The sequence below is a fragment of the Lissotriton vulgaris genome, chromosome 1_1, assembly GCF_964263255.1.
Source record: "Lissotriton vulgaris chromosome 1_1, aLisVul1.2, whole genome shotgun sequence".
Taxonomy (NCBI): domain Eukaryota; kingdom Metazoa; phylum Chordata; class Amphibia; order Caudata; family Salamandridae; genus Lissotriton; species Lissotriton vulgaris.
The window spans coordinates 505,929,140-505,950,854 of NC_141685.1; positions in this window are offsets into that span (position 1 = coordinate 505,929,140).

Here is a 21,715-nt window from a genome sequence, read left to right on the forward strand (position 1 = left end):
TAAGCGCGGTGAGGGCAGATGGATATTTTTTATCTGAATTACCCTATGCGTTATTGAGTTTTCTCTTGTTTTGTCGCTTGGAGGTTGGAAGCCTTCGGGAGGAGAACACGAGAGCGCTAGGACCCTGTGGGATGTACGAGCGCTGATACGCAAGGGAGGCAGAGACAGGGCGGCTGAGCCGAATCTCGAGCAGCGAGATCAGCGAGTTGCAGAAGCCAGCCAACGGCGGTAGTCGGTCTGTTCAAGAGAAATACGACCAAAGAAAGCCCCGAGTTAGTTGTAGAAGTCTGTGGCTCCGTTCAAGAGAGGCGCTCCTTGTTCAAGCGAGAGCTCCAGTATGCCGGGAGACCTACACAGCGCTGAATAGTGGTAAGGTGGTTCCTGAAGGGGAGGACTGCATGGAGGCAGATAAACACAAAACAGTCTGTCAAAGCGATTGTGACAATACAATTAGAGGCGTTAAGGTTGGCAGTGGCATAGAGGGGCAGCCTTTGCTGATTACTCTCCAAAGCAGGATACTACAGTTAAAGAAAAATCGGGGGAAAAGGTTGGAGAAGTAAGGAGTAGATATCAGCTAAGATCAAAGCAAGACCTGAGGAAACAAGGGGTCTGGAATTCCACTGATACTGTTGAAAAATGGGGTTCGACACCCATCTCTCCGTTTAAACAAAATAGGAAAGGTGGAGCCAGAAGGGGAAAGTCAGCTAAGGCGATAAAGCAAATACAAGCGCCTAGAGGAACTCCCTCACTTAAAAGTTATTTTAAAATCATGGAGCAGGTGGTGAATTCCAAGGAGGGCGCTATAAATAAGGTAGAGGTTAATATAGGCTTTAAAGTAGCCACAGCAGCTGAAGCTACCTGGTCTAACAAAGTACCCACTCCCTCATTTCATTCTATACCACCCTTGGGTAACAAGTACGATGGATTAGATTTAACTCCCAATGAGGAGGGACTAGAGGTAGTAGCACAGATCAGCCCCGAGCAAAATTCAGACTCAGGTGCAGAAGCTCCATTGAATGTGGTTTCAACCCCCCCCCCCCTCCTCCACCAGTAAAACCTGCAAATTTGAACTCCGCTGTAGTTTCCCCCTCTTCGACCTCACTAACTGGTTGTACTGAAGTTCAATTTCTTCCCCCTCCAGTCCATGATATACTTAGTTCGGTCCCTCAACTTGATGGTACAGATAGACCAACTATGATGGAAAATGAGAGAGATAGACTTGGGTCTTTATTCCAAGCACTGAGAGAAGATCTTCTGGGCAAGTTTGAGATTTCAGAGAGAAACCAAAGGGGTCTACATGATAGATTTGATGTCCTGGAGGCTAAACTAGAGGGAATTATTGCTAGGACTAGCGTCCTGGAGAGTAAAGTCACGGCACTGTCAGAAACTTCGAAAGGAAACTCTAAAGATATAGAAGCCATCAAAGCACAGAATCGGACCCTAACAAAGGATCTGGAAAGGTTGGAAACGCAGAGTCGGCGCAACAATCTCAGGATTCTCAAAATTCCTGAAGGAGTAGAAGTGGAGGATATAAAGGGGTTTGTGTGCAGACTACTTCGGGAAGACATATTAAAGGATAGACTGGACATTGACTTGGAAGCCGAGATCCAGCGAGTGCATAGAGACCCGTTTAGGTTGCACCCAGATCGTAAAGCACCTAGGCAGATTTTGGTTTATTTCCAAACATACAGTGTTAAAGAGCTGATCCTTAGCAGATGTTTGGCACGTACCTCTCTGCACTTTCGCGCCAACCCCTACCAAATAAGATCTGATATAGGGGTAAAAACCGCTCAAAGACAATGGGAACTGGGTTCAAGGATGCCAGAATTACGTTCAATGGGGGCTCAGGTCCAAATGAAGTTCCCAGCTCTGCTCAAAATAATGTGGAACAATAAGATGTTCACCTGTCATTTTCCAGAAGAAGCTGATGATTTACTAGCTAAAATGAGAGAGTAGCTAACTCTTTGCGAAATTGTGTTTCTAGAGAGTGAATGAAAAAAAAAAGAAAAAAAAAAGGAGGGGATCCACCTTATCAAGAAATATTTTCTTAATAAAGGGGAAAAAATAAAAAGGGAATTATATATACAAGGAATAGAAACTAATAACTAATAAAGAGGGAATCTTTAGGAGAAAAAAAATAGACACAGGAGAAAAGACTAACGTTTAGTTTCACTTAAGATGGTGTGTTGAGGGTGCAGGGCCTCCTAAAGGTGTATCTATGCCAAACAGGAGGGTTGAGTTCCTCGGGGGGCGGGTGGGGAGGGTTCACAGGGGGGAAGGGAAGAAACAAATAAAAATGTCCTCATTTGCCATAAGTTATCATGCTTTTAAGCTTAAATGTAACCACAGGCCACCATTGGTTATAGGTGTAGTTATACCACATAATGGCTTCAAATATAACACCTAGTAGTAAAATCCTTTCCTGGAACTTGAATGGCTTAGGGAGCCAGAAGAAACAACAAAGTGTTTGTGAATTCTTGAAAAACTCTGAAGCTTGTATATATCTTTTGCAAGAAACTCATCTGGAAGCAGAAGAGTGTAGGAAAATATTCGTAAGATATAACTGGGTTCAGGAAATCTTTTGTTCTAAACAAACTGGTTCTACTAGAGGGGTAGCTATGGTGGTGCGTGCTAACAAAGGGATCAGGATTCATGACTGGGGTACAGATCAGCCAGGAAGATGGCTGGCTGCAGTTATTTCAATCGGCGGCACTAAACTTTTGTGTGGGGCGTATTATGGTCCTAATGAAGATAATGCTTGTTTTCTTCAAAAACTTGAAAAATACATGTTACAACACACAGCTCCAGTCATATTAGGAGGTGACTTTTAACCTCTTACTGGACCCACAACTGGACCGCACCTCTAAAGCTAAATATAATCCCCCAAATAAATCCCTTTTAGCTTTAAAACATATCATGAAAGATTACACATTACAAGATGCTTGGAGAGTCAAACACGGCAATCTCAGAGAGTATTCTTTTTACAGCAAAAAGTATAGTCAGTTCTCAAGAATAGACTTCTTTCTGTTAGATCAATCTCTTTTAGCCAATATTGCTTCAATTTCTTACATTCCAGTTGGACTGTCAGATCATTCGGTGGTTGAGTTAAAAATAACCTTTAAAAACAGTCCCTCTGAGTACAGGTGGACACTTGATAGGACCATCCTGCTAAACGACGAGATTAAAAACAAAATTAAGGAAAGTCTGCTGGAATTCTTCATGTTTAATGAGAATACAGCTTCAGATCAAATTATATGGGACACACTTAAGTCTTACCTAAGAGGACTTTATGGCTCACATATGATTTTAAACAGGAAGCTTAAAAAAGAAAGAGATAATCAAGAGCTTAACTTAATTCAAATAAAGGAACAGCAATTACAACTCGCTGCTTCCGAAGATAGAGCTAGTATTCCGGCTTTCGAAAGGGAAATACTAGAGTTACAAACACACTTCAGAGCTAGAGCAGATAAAACAATTAAAGATAAGTGGGAAGTAAGTAAGCTTCGTAACTTCGAGTATGGTGAGAAATGTGGTTCCTTGTTAGCCTGGAAGGCAAGGACAGAGAGGAGCAGAAATAATATCAATTTTTTAACACAGCGTGGCACTGGATTGCCTCTAACAGAGGAAATAAAGATTAAAAGAGAGGCTAGAGCCTTTTATGAGGAACTATATCAGGAGAAGAATAGTCGGGGGTTGGAAGAGCTGGATAATTGGTGGGTTTTGAAAGAGCAGCCCCAGTTGAGTGACTCGGATAAAGCTTTTCTAGTCACTGAGATTACGGAGGGAGAAGTTAGGTCACAACTGAAAAAGATGGCTAGAAATAAGGCCTCCGGCCCTGATGGGCTGCCCACTGAGGTTTATAAAGATAACATGGAAGAAATCTTAGTCCCACTACTGAGACTCTTCAATAAAATATTCATACAGGGAGAGCGAACCCCAACCTCCTGGTCAGATGCCACAATTTCCCTGATAGTTAAACCAAACAAAGACCCGAAAAAGATAGAGTCATATCGACCGATCTCGCTCTTAAATTCGGACTCAAAAATCTATTCTGGTATACTTGCATCCAGACTAGCTAAAATAATCAAGTCTATAATTCACCCAGATCAGAGGGGGTTTATACCTGGCCGCCAACTAAATGAACTGACATTTCAAGTTATTGGAGCGATAGATACAGCAACTGAGAAGAAGACGCCGCTTACTATCGTAGCAATAGACGCTGCAAAGGCGTTTGATCAAGTTAACTGGCTCTTTCTATGGAAGTTAATGACAAAATGTGGTTTTCCAGAGATTTTTATTAAAGGAATTGAGACACTATACAGGAGTCCCAGGGCTAAAATTTTGGTTAATGGTAGTCTGTCTGAATGGCTGAATTTCTCTAGAGGAACAAGGCAGGGTTGTCCCCTATCCCCCCTCCTTTTTGATATTTATATTGAGCCTTTCGTCTGTTCCCTGAGACAGGATCTAGTAATCAAACCATTCATAATGGGAGACCTAGTGCTTAAGACAGCTCTTTATGCCAATGACCTCCTTCTTTATACGGCTAACCAAGAGGAGGCAATACCTAGGCTATTTGAATTGGCCGAAGATTTTGGTACAGTATCGGGGTACAGAATTAACAAAGATAAAATGGACATAATGAGTTGGAACAATCCTGCCCCGATCCTAGAAGCAAAATCCAAAATTAGATATTTGGGGATCCATCTTACCCATAATTTGGAAGAAATTTCTAAGACTAGTTGGTCAATAGTTGTGAAGGAAGTCAGAAAGCTTTAGACCAGATGGAACACCCTACCTTTAAACATCTATGGTAGGGTGAACCTGGTCAAAATGATAATCCTGCCAAAGGTTACCCTTCTATTCAATTCCATTCCTTTGACCTTTAACAAAAAGGACATTTCTAATCTGCAAGGGAGGATTGGCTCCTTTATTTGGGCTACTAAGTCTCCCAGAATAGCCTGGAAGAAATTGAGAAGGGGACTAAAACTTGGTGGGTTGGCACTCCCAGATTTACTTCTTTATTGCTACGCCTTTCAGTTTAAAAACTTTAGACTCTTAGCTAATAAGTTGGACTCTACCTCGCATGGCAGACTCTTTCAGGCTATGTTACCAGACCTTCCACATAGTTCAGACTTTTTTCTTTTTAAGATTGGCTACTAAGTCTCCCAGAATAGCCTGGAAGAAATTGAGAAGGGGACTAAAACTTGGTGGGTTGGCACTCCCAGATTTACTTCTTTATTGCTACGCCTTTCAGTTTAAAAACTTTAGACTCTTAGCTAATAAGTTGGACTCTACCTCACATGGCAGACTTTTGCAGGCTATGTTACCAGACCTTCCACATAGTTCAGACTTTTTTCTTTTTAAGTTTGGTGATAAGAAGTTTTTAAAAAACAATTCATCTGAAGCTCTTACGGACAGCCCTAGATAATTGGCAATCGATACGAAGAATTTTAGATATCCCTTACTATCATTCTCAAGCCCCAATTTGGGATTCCCCCGGTACTCCGGAATGCTTAATGGATCAACTTGCTCTCCCGTTGAGAAAAGCTGGCCTCATGAAATGGGGGGACCTGTGTAATGGCTCGACACTATTAAGTTGGGAAACCCTATCAAGCTTAACAGAAGGTACTATCACGAGATTCAAATTATACCAGCTGTCTGCTTGGTGGGGGAGTCAGAACAGGAACAGAGAAGTGGAGAGTCCTTTTTTTGAATAAATAAGCAGGGAGAAGGGATGGAAGGGTGAGGTAGCTGTGTGGTATAGAACATTGGTGGGAAGCAAAGATAATTTAGAGGCTGAAATAACTAAGTTATGGGATACTTCTACAGTACAGATTCCAGGTGATACATTAAAAGTCTGGACAGACTCCTTCACACTTTCTCAAAAAACTATAAAACCATCGAACTTGAGAAGAAACCACCTGTTTACAGCATATAGGGCTTATTGGACTCCGGCGAAACTTTCAAAAATTGCAACAGAAGTATATTCATGTCCAAGATGTAGGTTTCCAGCAGCAGATGATGGTCATATGTTCGTCGGATGCCCTGAAATAGTTAGCTACTGGAGACAGGTGTGTGGTTTTCTAGAAGAGATACTGTTATCACCAATTACATGCACTCCTAGACTAGTTTTTTTTGGTTTTCCTTCTGATTACGACATAAACAATTGTACATCACAGTTTATTTTCTATGTGGTTGTCATTGCCAGGAGGGAGATCTGTAAAGAGTGGAAATCGGAACACCCTCCTAAATTTGTGGACTGTCTTAGAAATATCATGGCGGTGAGTAGGCTGGATATGTTGTGTGGAGGGGAAAATTCTGCTAAGCTTTGGTCTGCTTTAAAGGCATGGTGTGAGAAATAACAACAAAAGTCCAATGATTATGCCAGAGGTTAAGTGGTCCCGTCCTCCCTATGTGGCAAGCAAAATCGAGAGAGGGAGTAGGACTGGAAACGACCTACCTCTGGGCAATCTCCATCGGCTATCCACAAACTCAAGGGCAGGAAAGGTCGGTTTGTGTCAGTGGCCTGGAGCACGCCCATTTAGAGCTAATATCTACTGGTGGCATATATGAGGAAAAAAAAAAGACTTACTTTACACATGGCCCCAGCTTTTGGGCACTGAATCACCAGTGTCTCTGGCTGCTTTAAGTGTCGAGGGAAAGTTCACCAGCCTTCTATTTTCTTGATGTACAGTCTTTATCTTATCAATGTAAGTCTTTGTGGCTCATAAGGTGGCAGAATAGGGAGTATGTTTTGGCATAGTGTCTACTCACCGTTTCTCAGCAGGCCTACTTCATGGACAGTCTGAGGCAGCAGTTCAAATTATGGTCCTATTGTAGAGGGGTGCATAGGAGCTGAAGAAAACATGTAGTTAAGAATAGATGCTCAATCCAAAATGAATAACCTGCGACATAGGAGAAGAGAAGAGAGAGGACTGGTCAACTCTGCAGCCAGGCTCCAACTGCAGAGGGGCCAGAGAATCCTCCACCCATTCCATATTCTAGAGTACAATGATGTACGCTGTAATAAACATAAAAATAACATACAGAAATGCAAATATTATAGGATATACAAATACATTAAACCACAACATTATCCTTATTATACTACATTTGACGGTGCTACACACTTCCAAGGAAAAGAAAAAAACAAATGATGAAAATGATAATAAGACATATCGTAATCCAACAATCTGACAGGTAACTTTGCTGGCCTCAAATATTCACTTCAGGCTCTTCTTGTGAAGACTGTAACTCCAAGGATTCCATATTTTTGCTGGAAAGTGTGTCTGCAACAAGATCTTTCCCAACACTCTGATCATCAAAATAATTCTGCTGCAACGTGGAATCCGCCCCCACCATCAATATCCCAATGGCACTTGATAACCCCAAATCAGTTCATAACATGGAGTCACAACTGTTCTTGCTCATGTATGTTTTTCTATAAATTTAAGTTTGCAAATTGGTGAAGGGAACCAAATAATTCTTGTTTCACTACCCCTTTCCAGACAATCATTTTGACTTATCCAGACTCTACTGCAGTGGAAAAGTTTGACTCACCCTTCAAAGTCTTGTTTGGTTTGTTAATTAGCACCTGTTAGAAATGGGAGTCTCTAGTTGGCAATGGTATACACCTTTGTCCAAACAGGGACCCTTGCTTCTAGTCAGGGAAAGGGGGATACACTCCTGAATAACCCCTGCTCATCTCCTTGGTAGCTTGGCACGAGCAGACAGGCTTATCTCAGAGGCAGTGTGTAAAGCATTTGTAAACACACACAGTAATACAGTGAAAACACTACAAACACACCCCACACCAGTTTAGAAAAATAAGTAATCTTTACTAGACTTAACACAAGACCAAATGACAAAAATCCACAATACTGTTATAAAATTATGACTTAAAAATGGTAAAAATAGCTTAGTTCAATGTAGATGGTAAAAGAGACACTTACTCTCAATGTACCTTGGATGTGTCACTCAATACAAGCAAAAGGGTCACAGGGAAGGTGATGCGTCAGTTCCTTGGTTTATGGGAGGTGATGGGTCGGTTCCTTACTGCAGCGCGGGGAAGGTGAGGCGTTGGTTCCTTACCGGAGAAGAGGTGATGCTCTGCTTTCTTACAGTGATCTGGTGCAATCCGACAAGATGGCACCTCAATGCGATGCGACGATCCGGTTCAATGCGAAAAAATGGCTTCTTTGATGCGATTCGGCAACAGGAATGCGATGCGTGCATGCCTGATCTTTGGAGCCGCGACAGGCCCTGGGACATGCTTCTACGGTGATGGGACGGTGACCTCTGTGGCTGTGGCATGCTTATCCGGTGATGTGATGGCCAACAGCTGCGGCAGGCTTCTTTGGCAATGCGACGGCAACTGCTGCAGCAGTGACACACTTCTCCTTGTTGCATCACGCTTCCAGCTCCCAGCGACACGCAGTCTCTCAGAGGTCCCAGACAACAGCAGGTGCCTCACTGCAGGTCAGAATTCCTAGCAAGGAAATTCAGAGGGAGCTGGTGGTGAAGTTTTTGTGCCCCTGAGACTTCAAATAGGGGGCAAGCTCTGTTCAAGCCCTTGGAGATCTTCCTCAAGATGATAAAGCAAACAGCAAAGTCCTTTTCTCCTTTCCTTGGCAAAAAGTAACTACTGCAGGCCAACCCCAGACAGCACAGGGGCAGTAATCCTCCTTGGCAAAGGTTCCTCTTTATTTCCCAGAAGTGATCTAAAGTGCTGGGGTCTGGGTCCCCCTTTTTAAAATGCTCAAATCCTTTGTTTCTGAATGCAGAGAGTGTCTGTACCTAGTCAAAACCAGTTCCGGGTGCATCTTCCAGTGCCCAACTTCTTCCTTTGTTAGTGAGGCCAGGGTCATTAGACACACCACAGGAGGTGGAGCCAGCATTGTGGAAGGAAGGCACAGCCCTATTTAGGCCCATGTGCTACTCCTCGCACCACTCCCAATGCAGATAGGTCCATTCAGACTAGTGCTGACTCACCCTATCTCCTGAAGCCACCCCAGCCCCTGTCATTCACAAACCAGACATGCAATACACAACCTTGCGGAGGCAGGCTGGGTGGTTAGGCAAGAAAATACCTACTTTTTAAAAGTGGTATTTTCAAAAACAGAATGTTAAAACCATCTTCACTAAAAATTTATTTTATCATCCTGAGTTCTGGCATACTAAATTCGTTTTTCTACCATGTTCCCTGGGTCAGTTAGAATTATAAGATGTTATAATTGTACTTCCCAGTCTGGCCTAGCAATAGTGAAAAACGAAATTGGCTGTAATTCACTATCAGGACACGCCACACACATCAGGGCATGACTAACCTTTCACATACAATGCACGCTGCCCTAGGGCCTACCTTAGGGGTGGATAACATGTAGAAAAGGGAAGGGTTAGGGACTGGTAAGTGGGTGCACTTACCAAGCCAACATGGCAGTCCCAGACTGCACACAGGGCCTGCCTTCTGTGGGTGGCACAATCAGTGCGGCAAGCAAACCAGCAGCATTTTATTTACTGGCCCTGGGCACACATGGTGCACTGTACTAGGGTCTGACAAGTAAATCCAATAACCAATCGTGGAACCACCAATCCATTACATCAATTTACAATAGAGAGCGTATGCACTTTAGCACTCATCAGCAGTGGTAAAGTGCCCAGAGTCATAAAACCACCACCAACAGGTCAGAAAAAATACATGATGATATTCAGCCCTGAAGTCAATGCCGTTTCTATGCCCTCTTAGAGAAATCAATTCGTTTTCTCAGTTAAACTATTTGCTGCAGGCCTGTGTAAGGCCAACAAGAGATGTGTGACAATCTGTGGCTCAAGAAAATGTTTAATCTCTCTTGAAATAAAGTGTGAACTAATCTCTATGACAATTTCTTTTGGGTGGACCTTCCAGAAATATTGCTTTTCCTAAAAATGTAATCACATTATTTGAGTGAGGTGATGCTACAAAAGCAAAGTATATCCATTAAATACAATAATCAATCAATACATTCATAAAATGACAATATGAGGACAGCAGGTGGAAAGGTCCTGAAAAATCTAAAGCCACTTTATTCTAAGGACCTTCAGGAAAAGGAGCTGGAAACAAAGGCTTTTAATTAATTTCCCAATGTTTGTCTGACACAAGACATTGTGGAAATACATCAATCAATAATCTGATTTGATTATTCATTTTGAGCCACCAATACATTTCCAGAAGCCTTTTGCATTTAGCGAATTCTCCTAAGTGTTTCTCATGGGCTATTCTTATAATTCTCTCTCATAGACCTAAGGGTGGTACAAACAAGCCATTATCATTCTCACAAGTTATTTTAGATAATACCTATGCAAAACGTTGTAATTCATTTGAAAGCTGTCTAGGCAGTGGCCACTCCTTCCTATCATGTAGCAAAACATTCTCCAGTATAAATCTTGTCTCCTAGCTAGTTCTGACGCAGTTTCAGAGATTTGTCCATTAGTCTCATGCGCAGCATCAACAGTGGCAACAACACTTTCTTAGTCTTCTGAATCCATTTTATCCTGTTCAGATGCTGGTAATGGCAATCAGGATAAACAGTCTGCTTGAAAATGAGTACCCCATTTTATATACTTTAATTTTATGTTGAGTTCCTGTAGTTTTGAAAGACGGTCAACCAATCTGGCATATACCTCTCCCAGACCATTACCCTAAAGTAAATACACCAGAGGTTTATGGTCTGTAACACTTTAAAAGGTTTGTCCCAAATATAATCCTTAAACTTCTGCACAGCCCAAACACCTGGCAAAGCCTCACTTTCAATCTTACCCATATTCAGCATTACAATGGGCCTCATTATGAGTTTGATGGTGTGAGAGTGGACTGCCATGCTGACGGGCTACTCCCGTACCACCAAACCCTTGGTAGGGCTGCCAGCCAGATTACAAGTGTTTTATGGTTTTTGGTTGTTTTTGGTGTGACATTGAATTCTGATTGAAAGAATTAACTCTATTCTTACAGGATACGGACCAGACTGCAGCTGGTTTCTGCTTATTCCCATCCAATTAAGATTGGTCATTTTTTATATCTACACATTTTCACAAAAACAATAGCAGAGTGAGGTGATATGGGGAACATCCTTTACAATGCAACTTTTACCACGCATAGCCTTTACAAAGCAACTATTACAACACATGTCATTACAACGCATTGAGCTGGGGGGCGCTCTAGGAAAGGGAATAGTTTTAATTTACTATCCAACACCTTCCCTACTATCCACGGGGACTGGAGTTGGAATAGTAAATTAAACTATTCACTATCCAGCACCCCTCAACACTGCGTTGTAAAAGCATGCGTTGTAAAACTTGCGATGTAAAGGCATGCATGGTAAAAGCATGTGTTGTAATGTCATACATCCAGGTGATATGGTCCTAAAGAATGCCACAAACCTTTGTGGTCATCAAGGAAGAAACATGCTGACATAATCTAATGTAGGGAACATCCGTACCCCTATTTTCACACTGTTTTTATGTCTATCCTGTGAGGACACCGATTAAAGTTTTTTGTCCTCTCATGAGATGGTTTAAATTAACTTGTTCATAACTTTTTTTTGCACTCTGCCCCTCACTTGCACAACTATTGGATGATTAAAACACCTCTCGCTCCTCTCCTGCGAAGAGTTGTAGCCCACACTGTGTACCTTGTGTTCGCAGTGTGTAAGAGGGAACCCAATGATGAAGCATGTCACCTTCGGCTGAGTGAGGGTTCTCATCTTTACAATAATAATTGTCCCCACATAAACAATTCAAGTTTTCAGGCGATCCGGTTACTAGCTATGAGTCAGTAAGCATTGAGTGTCACACATGTTTACATGGTATGCAACACATGCCTTGCCATTACAATGCGGTTGTTACGATGACCACGTTGTTAAATCGCAAACCATTACAACGCACGTTGTTACAACAACTTGCTGTAGGGGGCAGAAGATGTTGGATTTAAAATCCAACATCTTCCCTACTGTTGCACAGACTGGAGTTGGAACAGTAAAATAAACTATTCCAACATCCAACCTCGGTACAGTAAGTCATCGTAACGACTTGCGTTTTAATGGTATGCGATGTAACAACGCGATTGTAGTGTTTTTATCTAGGAACCTGAATCAATATTACCATTTTATGCCCTTACACGGCTATAATTAATAAATATCCCTATAATGGCATAAGAAACAGATCCATATTTCAGTAAAATCGCCCTTGCAGCCCAAGGCATGGCAAAAGCTACTTCCTTAGATTTCTAGAAAGCACAACGAGTTCTTTCAACACACCAAACCTCCAGCAACCTGGGAAATCCCTGCTTGCTTTGTTTTGATTTGTTATAGAACTCCTGCGAGCACTGTAATAACGGCCAGTTCTTAGTGACATCTTTATTGATGTCTTATGTCCGAACCTTACGTCAAACTCGGCACCTTTCAGGTATAAATATACCAACGTTGCCTTAAGCAAACACACGGTGGTGGTTTCGGAGCAGAGCAGCTAATCTACTTGCCGAGAGCCCAGCAGAAGCAGAGAGCCCAAGGACGCTGCCCCTCCTCTTTGACGCGCTGCGAAAGACGCTGTCTTTTCTCCTGCCGAGAAAATCCAGCTCCGGCGTTTCCAGCCTACCCTTGCGGGTGACTGGGATATCGAGTCCTGAGAGAGAGATACCAGACCTCCTACATTCTATTCCCAAGGTACAATGCTAACTAAACCCTTAGAGAGAATTCTTGAGTCAGATTCTTGGCAAAAACCTACTTAACTTAAACTGCTACTTACTTACTCCTTCCCACGTATTAGGCGTAGGTCAGGTACACCGGGGTAGGCGTATTTTAGAAGCACCAGTTGAGCACGTTAGCCTATGTATATATGTATATATATTTTATCCATTTTAAAGTGGCTTATGGCTAAAAAAACATATCAATGCTTTTACAGTATTATTTCATAATACTCCTTTTACTGTACGTAATTTACTTTACATTAAGTATTGCAATTGTGGCAATTCATTTCTCTTGCATGAGAAGGAAGACTGCTCAATAAATAATACCTTTTATTGAAAACGCCCGTCTCTCTATTCTCTGCACTCTGGTGAAACTAAGAATGCACATCTGACTGAGTGAAATAGCTGTCTATTGTTTGCACAGGACTCTAGAGATTGACTCTTATTCTGAGGGAGCAAAGTTGTCATGTTTATGCGGTTGTCGGAAGCTGAATCCCTTCTTGTCTGAGCCAGGGAAGCTGATCCCTTCCTATTCAGTCAAGAAAGTTTTCAGTGACCTCTGAGCTAGCTGGCGCAAACCTAAATTAAGTCTAACATAGTCAGTAGAGACCTAGATGACCTCAGTCCTACGTCTACACTGCTGTTTATGTTATTCCAATGAGCAGGGCTTATAGGGAAAATAGGAACTACACTACATGGTGCCCAACGTTTGGTAAGGCGATAAAACTAACGCAAGACGTTAGAGTAACTCAGTCGTGCTTTTTCACGCAGACCCTTTTTCCTGTAAATACTCCAATAGATGTCTGGAGTGGGTGAAAGGTTAAAATCCACCGGAACTTAGTAGGAAGAGATTCCTATGTAGAGTTTTTGGTTTAGTCAACGTTGAAGAATACAGTGTTCCAAAATATTGTGCACCTAATCTTTTGTCTCCTTGAAACTTGATCTGCCAGTAAAAATGCCAGAGAGGGAAGACGAAAGGGAAGCAGCTAGATTAGCTGCCCGACTAATGGAGGATGACACGAGTCTCCTACAGAATGACCAGAATGCTATCCTCATTCCGGTCAACATAAGAAAAACTATTACTTTAAAACTTATAGAAAACGGACTGACATCACGAGGTGGTACAGTCATTTTTGTGATAGAGGCACACGAATATCGGCAGACAGAGGTATTCTATTCATGGATAAACTTTCCAGCGGCAAACGCTACAACACACGAATTCCACTATTACAAAATAGAGGATCCTCCGGATGAATACACTCCTTTCGAGGATGTGGAAATTCCACTAAATTACCAAGAGCACCTGCTCTGGTTTAAAGGCGCCCTAAAACATAATGATCACATCACCAGGCTCGGTCCACTAGGTAGACCAGGAGCAACGTGGCCGGTTCTAGCCAGCTACACACCACATCCTGACATTGATAAAATGTCAGACAAGGAACTTTGAGCACAGCTAAAATTACTAGTTAAAAATCACAGACAGTTAGTCCAATATGTAATGCGGACTGCAACAGTCCAACCAGCTGTAAACATTCCACAGCTGCCCCCTCATCAGGGGAACACAAATAGAATTACACCACATACAATCATGTCTTGGAAAAACACCCGCAAAACGGGAACAAATTCCATTCTGGCTAGCACAGAAAATAACTCAAATAGAGGCAGTATTCCCGAATACTACCCCTATTGAGAAACACAGAATTCTGACTATCTGCCTTCCAATGGGGGTCGCACCACATGTGGAGGACTGTGACACTTGGGGCACAGTATTTGCTTCCATTTACACAAAAACACATGGTGTTCCGTCTCTGGCAGTAATACCAGATGTGCTAAGACAGATTCAAAATGAATACGGTCCAGAACCTGCTTTAACTCTTGGAATGAAATTACTCAAAGACTTCAAGCAGGTCTCGGCTATATTATTAGCCAACATAAAAGGAGAAGCAGCATCTGTGGCGATCCGCCAAAAATTGAAAGAAACAGATATAACAGACCAACCAATTGAACTTGCCAGAATCATAGAAAAATCCTATGAAGAACTAGGTAGAGATAGTTTGGGTGGGAAACCGGTAAAACTTCAACTACTTGAAAATCCTGAAAAGATAATTATTAAAAATAATCTAAACACTCCAAAAAAAGAGCTGGGATGGAAATAAACAATCCACTCCCAAAGAAAAAAGTTTCCAGTCCAGAGGAAGGTCTCCTCAGCGGAGAGAAAGAGCTTTGAGCCGAGAACACCAGTCTCCCCAAAGGAAGCCCTCTGAAAAAAGATACAACCGTATAAATAGGGATGATTTGAAAAAACCTGAAAGATATATAGATATTGATACACGTCCCTCTCGATCTTTTTCGCAGAATTCGGAAAGAAGAGGACGGTCAGAACACAGGGAAGAGCACGTCAAGTCCAAAGACAAGGAACCTGCTCAAAGTAAAAAATTACACTTTTCAAGAAAGAAGGTAGCCAGTATTAAAATAATCGAACATGCCGAGGATACTGAGGGCACAGCTGAAAAACGGAGAGTGGGCACAGACAGTGCTAGACAGCGCAGCAGAAATCACCATAGCTCGCAAGATCCTGATGAATCATCTGGAGACAGTGGACACAAATGAAAACATTCAGGTGGAAACTGCAGACACCAGAGTTAGTGAACCTCATAAAATATACAAAATAACATTGCGTATAGAGGGAGATAAGACTAGGAAGGTAAGGGGTCTGTTTTGGGATAACCTCTCAAAAGGCTATGACATCCTGTTAGCCGAGAAAGACTGGCCACCAGAGTTTGTCAAGGAGTGCCCTCATGGCGAAGAAATGATTATGCCTGCCTTCTCAAATCATATTCCAATACATAGAAAATATATATATGCCAGAAAATGGACAGTAGCTCAAGCACCTGCATTATATAAGAATCATGTAGGGTGGGATGAGGACTCTCCTCCTCACAAAATCCAGTTAAAAAGTCAACCAACTGCACAAAGAGAGTACCCAATTAAGCAAGAAGCTAAAAACAGGCCAGGGAGATCTTAGATCAACTTGAATACCAAGGGGTGATTGAAACATGCACATCTCAAATGAACAATCCTTTCTTTCCTGTCTCCAAACCAGACGATTCATATCGTCTAGTCCTGGACTACAGACACCTTAACTCATGTTGCAAAAAATTTGCGGTACAAAATTTGCACAGTGCGGCACTAATGAATAACATCGTTCACAAAATATACAAAACAACATTAGACATCTCTAATGGATTCTTTTGTCAAAACATCGCACCGGAAAGCAGGTATTTAACTGCTTTCTCAATATTGGGCTCACAGGAAAATTTCTGTCGACTCCCACAGGGATTCAAGAACAGCCCAGGATTATTCTCAGCAAGAGTAACAGAGTTACTACAAATGTATGATGATGAGGCATTATCTTATGTCGATGACATCTATCTCACAGACGACGATTTGGATACTCACTTGAAAAGAGTGAACACCATAATACTTGGGTTTGCAGCAGAGGGTTACAAATTCAACTTTAAAAAGTCACAAATTGCCCATCTAACTGTCCTATTTTTAGGATACGAATTATCAAGTGAAGGCAAAAGCCTAGCAGACAACTTCTTAGAGAAGTGCGCTGTACTCCAAGCACCAAAAACGCTGAAGAGCTTGCAATCGATACTAGGCTTCCTGAATTTCGGAAGAACTTACATTCTAAATTATGCGGAGAGGGTTAAACCTCTCTACGAATTAATAAAACCTGATTTCAAACCAATAAATTGGACTCAAAAACACACAGAAATTTTGAGATCACTGCAAACAGACATGTTAGCTACAACAAAATTAGAAACACGCGACAATACACGCAATCTTGTAATCTGAGTCATCCCAGGAAGATGCGAATTCACGTACCTGACCTCTAATGAGGGAGAAACAGTACCAATAGCTTACAAATCACATTTGTACACAAAAGCTGAAATAAAATTCAGTTCAACTGAAAAAATTCTAACTGCGGTTCAGACTGCTGTAGCAAAAGAAAGGGCCCTAGCACAAGGTAAACGAATAATAATCATTACACCGATACCAGCACTAGTAACAAAAGCAAGCATTCCAAATGCTAAAGCACTACATCCGAGATGGATCCAATGGGTTAATTCTCTTCCTGCAACAGACGTAGTATATGAATTTGATCCTAACCTAAAAACAGAAGAATTTTTACAATATGAATATGAATGTCCTCTGCCAACCGAAATCCTGCCTCTAGAACACTACGGATGTATAATATATACAGACGGATTAGCACAACCCGCAGTTGGGGGTAAACAAGCTTACAGTGCTGCGTGCGCGATTGTTAAAGGTCATTGGCACAAAGGAAAATTTAGACCACTGGTCACTAAAACGCAATCTCTAGGAGATTGTACAGCTCAGCGAGCTGAACTACTAGCATTTAAGATGGCGCTTGAAAATACCGATCGCGAATTCCCCACACTTATAGTGTGCGATTCATATTACTGCGTTCAGTCTTATAATGAATACTTACAGAATTGGGTTGAAAACGGGTTCAAAGATGCAAAACGACGGATGGTAGTTCCCCGCTTCTGGCGAACCAGATAGGGCGGTCAATCCTTTTCGGTCAAAGCCGCTGCCCTCTGGAATTCCCTCCCATTCACTGTCAGGGACACCAGAGACCTTGGCTGCTTTAAGAAGCTCCTTAAGACTCATCTTTTTAATATAGCCTATTAAAGTTGTTTTGTTCTGCTGTTCAGCTCTCGACTTCTCTGTGGTTATGCTTCGCGCCAGGATACTCGTGAGTAATTGTGTGCGCAATAAATATCCATATAACATAACATAACATAACAAAAGGTGGCACAATCAAGCATAAAATGCTTTGGGAACAAGTAGTTCTTTTACAGAAAGAACTACAAAAGACTCATGTGATACACACATTGAGTCATCAACGTGATGGCATTCACGTTGCGGGGAATTCATTGGCTGATGAAGCCGCGAAGGTAGCTGTGCAAACGGCTTCCGTAGCTTCTATCACCCGGTCAAAAACAAAAATAGACAGCGACATACTACAAGCTGTCAGTGCGTCAGTAAAAGATGTCAGAAAAACACTCCCAAAAGGCTTTCCAGAAAAGTACTCATACATAACCGATGCGAATAATGTTCCTTTTGCTCGAATCCCTGGAGTGGGGGATAGAGTAATTCCAAACATGGAACACAGGTTAGGACTAATTACAGCAGCACACGAAGGGCTCGCTTCTGCACATGCTGGCGTTTCCGCCACAATATCATTATTAAAACAGAGATATTGGTGGCCGCGCATGAGAATAAAACTAAAAAATATGTTCTAGAATGCGAAATATGCCAAAGAATGAAAGTATCAACAGTGAAATGACCGATGCAGACACCCCTTCTAATCTCAGATAAACCATTAGCATGTGTTTACCTGGACCACTGTGGTCCCTTACAAAGGGATGGTAACTATAAATATATCATGGTCGCAGTGGATTCCTGTATGCGATTCATTTGGATGTGGCCCCAGCTCTCGGCTGACGCCAGAACTGTTATAAAAGATTTGTGAGTCTTTATCGGCAAATACACAATTGCCATGCTTCATTCTGATCAGGGTCCTGCTTTTAGCTCTCGAGCTTATAAGGAGGCCATGACCAGCATGGGCATTGGGTTGCGGTACTCTTGTCCCTTCCATCCTGAGGGAAACGGGATTGTGGAAAGAAAAAACCGAGACATAAAGCAATCTATAACGGCAAAGGTACTAGGTTCGGGTGATGGGTGGGTCCAGCATTTAATAAGTGTGCAACGTAGTCTTAACAATCTGCCAAGAAATTCTCTAAAAGGTTTCAGCCCGTACGAACTATTGTTCGGAACTAGAATGTATATTCAGGATTTAGATGGTCAGACTTCAGTGGTAGAAGATAAGAAAAAATGCTTTGACATCAAAGATCGTTTGGCTGTTTTACAGGACTTAAATGAAACAAGAAAAGCCCTGAGCAACATAAAGTTAAAACAACAGCCAACAACCACTGAAAATGCACTACCTGTCCCAGCAAGACCTGTCTGGATTCCAAAGATTGGGGATCTGGTCAGAGAGAAAATAGCGGTGAAGAAGGAATTTGGGCCTTCTTACAGAAAAGCAGTACCTGTCTTAGCTGTCAACGGAACAAGATCAGTTGTACTACCGCCCTTTGCTGGTAAAAAGGAGAACCAAGTTGTATCCATCGACCTGGTTAAACCACAATCACAATCATGTGGCCAATAATAAGTAGTAGGCCCAGTGGACTCCCAAGAAATAGCAGAATACCAAAATTTGCTACAATCCAAGAGGTTCAAACTGAGAGACTAATCACATTTGATAAACCTGCAGTGAATACAAAAGGACTATGCAACAATGCCATGGAACTTGTGCCTCTTGAAACCCAAATTGAAACAGTTCATCAGGAAACACCAGTCTACAACGATGTAGCCTCAGACTGTGCTAATGAAAGACAAATTGAAAAAGCGACCCAACAATTAACAGAACTGCATCTGGCTACTTCATCAATTTCGATAACTTTTCTGAAGATCAAAGCGACCCTGAAGTAACGCCAGCAACAAAAACTTTTAAAGACAAAGCAACAGAACTCTTTCATCAACTCAAAGAAACCTATCTTATTTCTCCATGGATAGAATTTTGGATTGTGTTAGGTATACTTTTCCTCCTGCTTTGGCTCATCATGGTACTTTGTTTGGGAAAATTCATTGAGGGAAAATACAGTAAAATGGACACAGCAAGTCAGAACATCAACCTGGTCCTAAAGCCACACAAGTCATCTCACATAGAGAAAAGAGAACTGTCATCAGTGAATGTCACAGCCATTCCAATACCCGGAGGGGTAATTTGGGACAAAACGGATTACGAAATATATGGCCTGGTCGAACTCTTGAAATATCCTCACCAGTTTAAGGTTTCATTAAGTGACTTTGTAAAACCAAGTACATTCTCTGATGATTGGGACTTTGAAAGCATAAATAACATGATGTTAGATTTAGTAATGTCAGCAAAATTTACAGAACATGATTATTTACAGGGTTCATCGAATTATGAACAGATGTATTGCTATAACCACTATGCACACCACTACTTGCATAAATGTGCTCAACCTAGAAATGTTTTTAAATATAATCAATGGGAACATTGTGCTACTCCACCTAAAAGCAGTTCGAAAACATTCTATGAGAAATTCCCATACTTCTCAGGGTTTAACACAAGTGATGCAGAGACATTTTATTACAAACTGTTAGATAACACAGGGACAAAAAGCATGCTGACAAATACTAAATTGATCTATTCGGAAACTTTTTATGAAAAAATGATTACATTTGGTTTTGATATCTGGAAAAACAACATTGAAACAAAAACCATCTGGGGTACAAAAGAATGGCAAGTACAAGGCCTAGAAGCATTATTTCGAGCCTGCATGATCCCAGAACAAATAATGTTCTTGAATGACCCCATTCAAACTACCTGTCTTGACTTAGCCAAGATCAAAGACTTAAACAAACCGTCTATTCCAAATCCAATGCCTGATAATACAACCACAGATATTGAGATAGACGTTTCCCAAATTTTACATCAAAACAGAACACATCCTGATTGGAAAAAGTGGTTAATCTGGCCAACAGACACAAATAAATGTCAAGATAGATTCCTGAACAAAATACAGGGGTTAAAAATGACCAGACCAGACCCTAGATACTCCCAGAGACAACATCCAGGGATAGTAAAAACATACAGTGTAGGGAAACTATGCCTTGAATGGCTACAAACATCCACAATGGCAGAAATTAAGCAATACTTGACTTTACTTAAAGATGGTGCTGACTTGCGCGATTTCATAATGGGACCACGCAAACAGCGTCAAAAACGTTTCATAGCGGCCAGTATATACGCTGCGTACAACGAAGCATGGAAAGTGACTCAAATTGAGACAGCAGAGAAAATACGAGAAATTGATCGTATTAATTTGGAAAAATCACTTTCTGTTGTGGACAATGGGTTAATGACTCTGTCCTACAGAATATATTCACTGGACAGTATTGTATCATCTGCTATAGATATAATAGATCAGGACTTACTAATGTTACAACACGGTCAGTCCCTATTACGTTCTATTGTACAGCTAGGCTGGACGTTGCAAAATCTGCGTTCAGGCTATGTGCCTTGGCATTTAATCAACAAAACGTCATTGTTCTCTATCTTTAACCTTACTGATAAACAAATCAGTTTGGCACAAAAAGGAGCAGACTATACGATTCTGAGCATTGAAAAACTTGAGAGATTACCATTGACAATGTCAGAAAGACCTGTCATTAAATGGATAATACACAGAATTATCACGATTCTGATAACAACTTTCCAATTTAAAAAATGCCAAGAGTATATACCAGCAGGCCAATATGAAAGGTTGGTAAAGGCTACATTAAGTCATCATGGAAGTTACCTTATACACATACATGTAATAGTGACAAAAACCAGAATGTATTTCTTAGTGGTAATAATTGTAAACAATCACTAAGCGGTATACTTCTGTGCCAAGGTATTAATTTACATGGGGCCTGTGAGGGAACTTCAAATAACCTTTCATGCCACCAGCACGGCAAACCTGCAGCACAAATGGAGCCATTCTTTAGACAGCTTTCTAACGGGAGTTACGTTCTAATAACGGACCACAGCTGTTGTGGCATGGTGCCAGGGAAAGCAGATCTTGTAAGCGTTAGTTCCATGGTCACTTGCTGTATGCAAGCATTGTATCCAAACGTCCCTACTGATACCAAGGCGAAGATTTGGCCTCCGTTGAATATCTCTTCTATACGAATTGATGCTTTAAGCAGAATGAAGTCTGTGCTTTTACAGACAACAGTGCCTATTACGTCATCAAAAGAAACGTATGATCTTCAAGTTGCAAGGACAACGGCAGAGATACATACACTTTTATCAACTAATTGCCCCGGGCA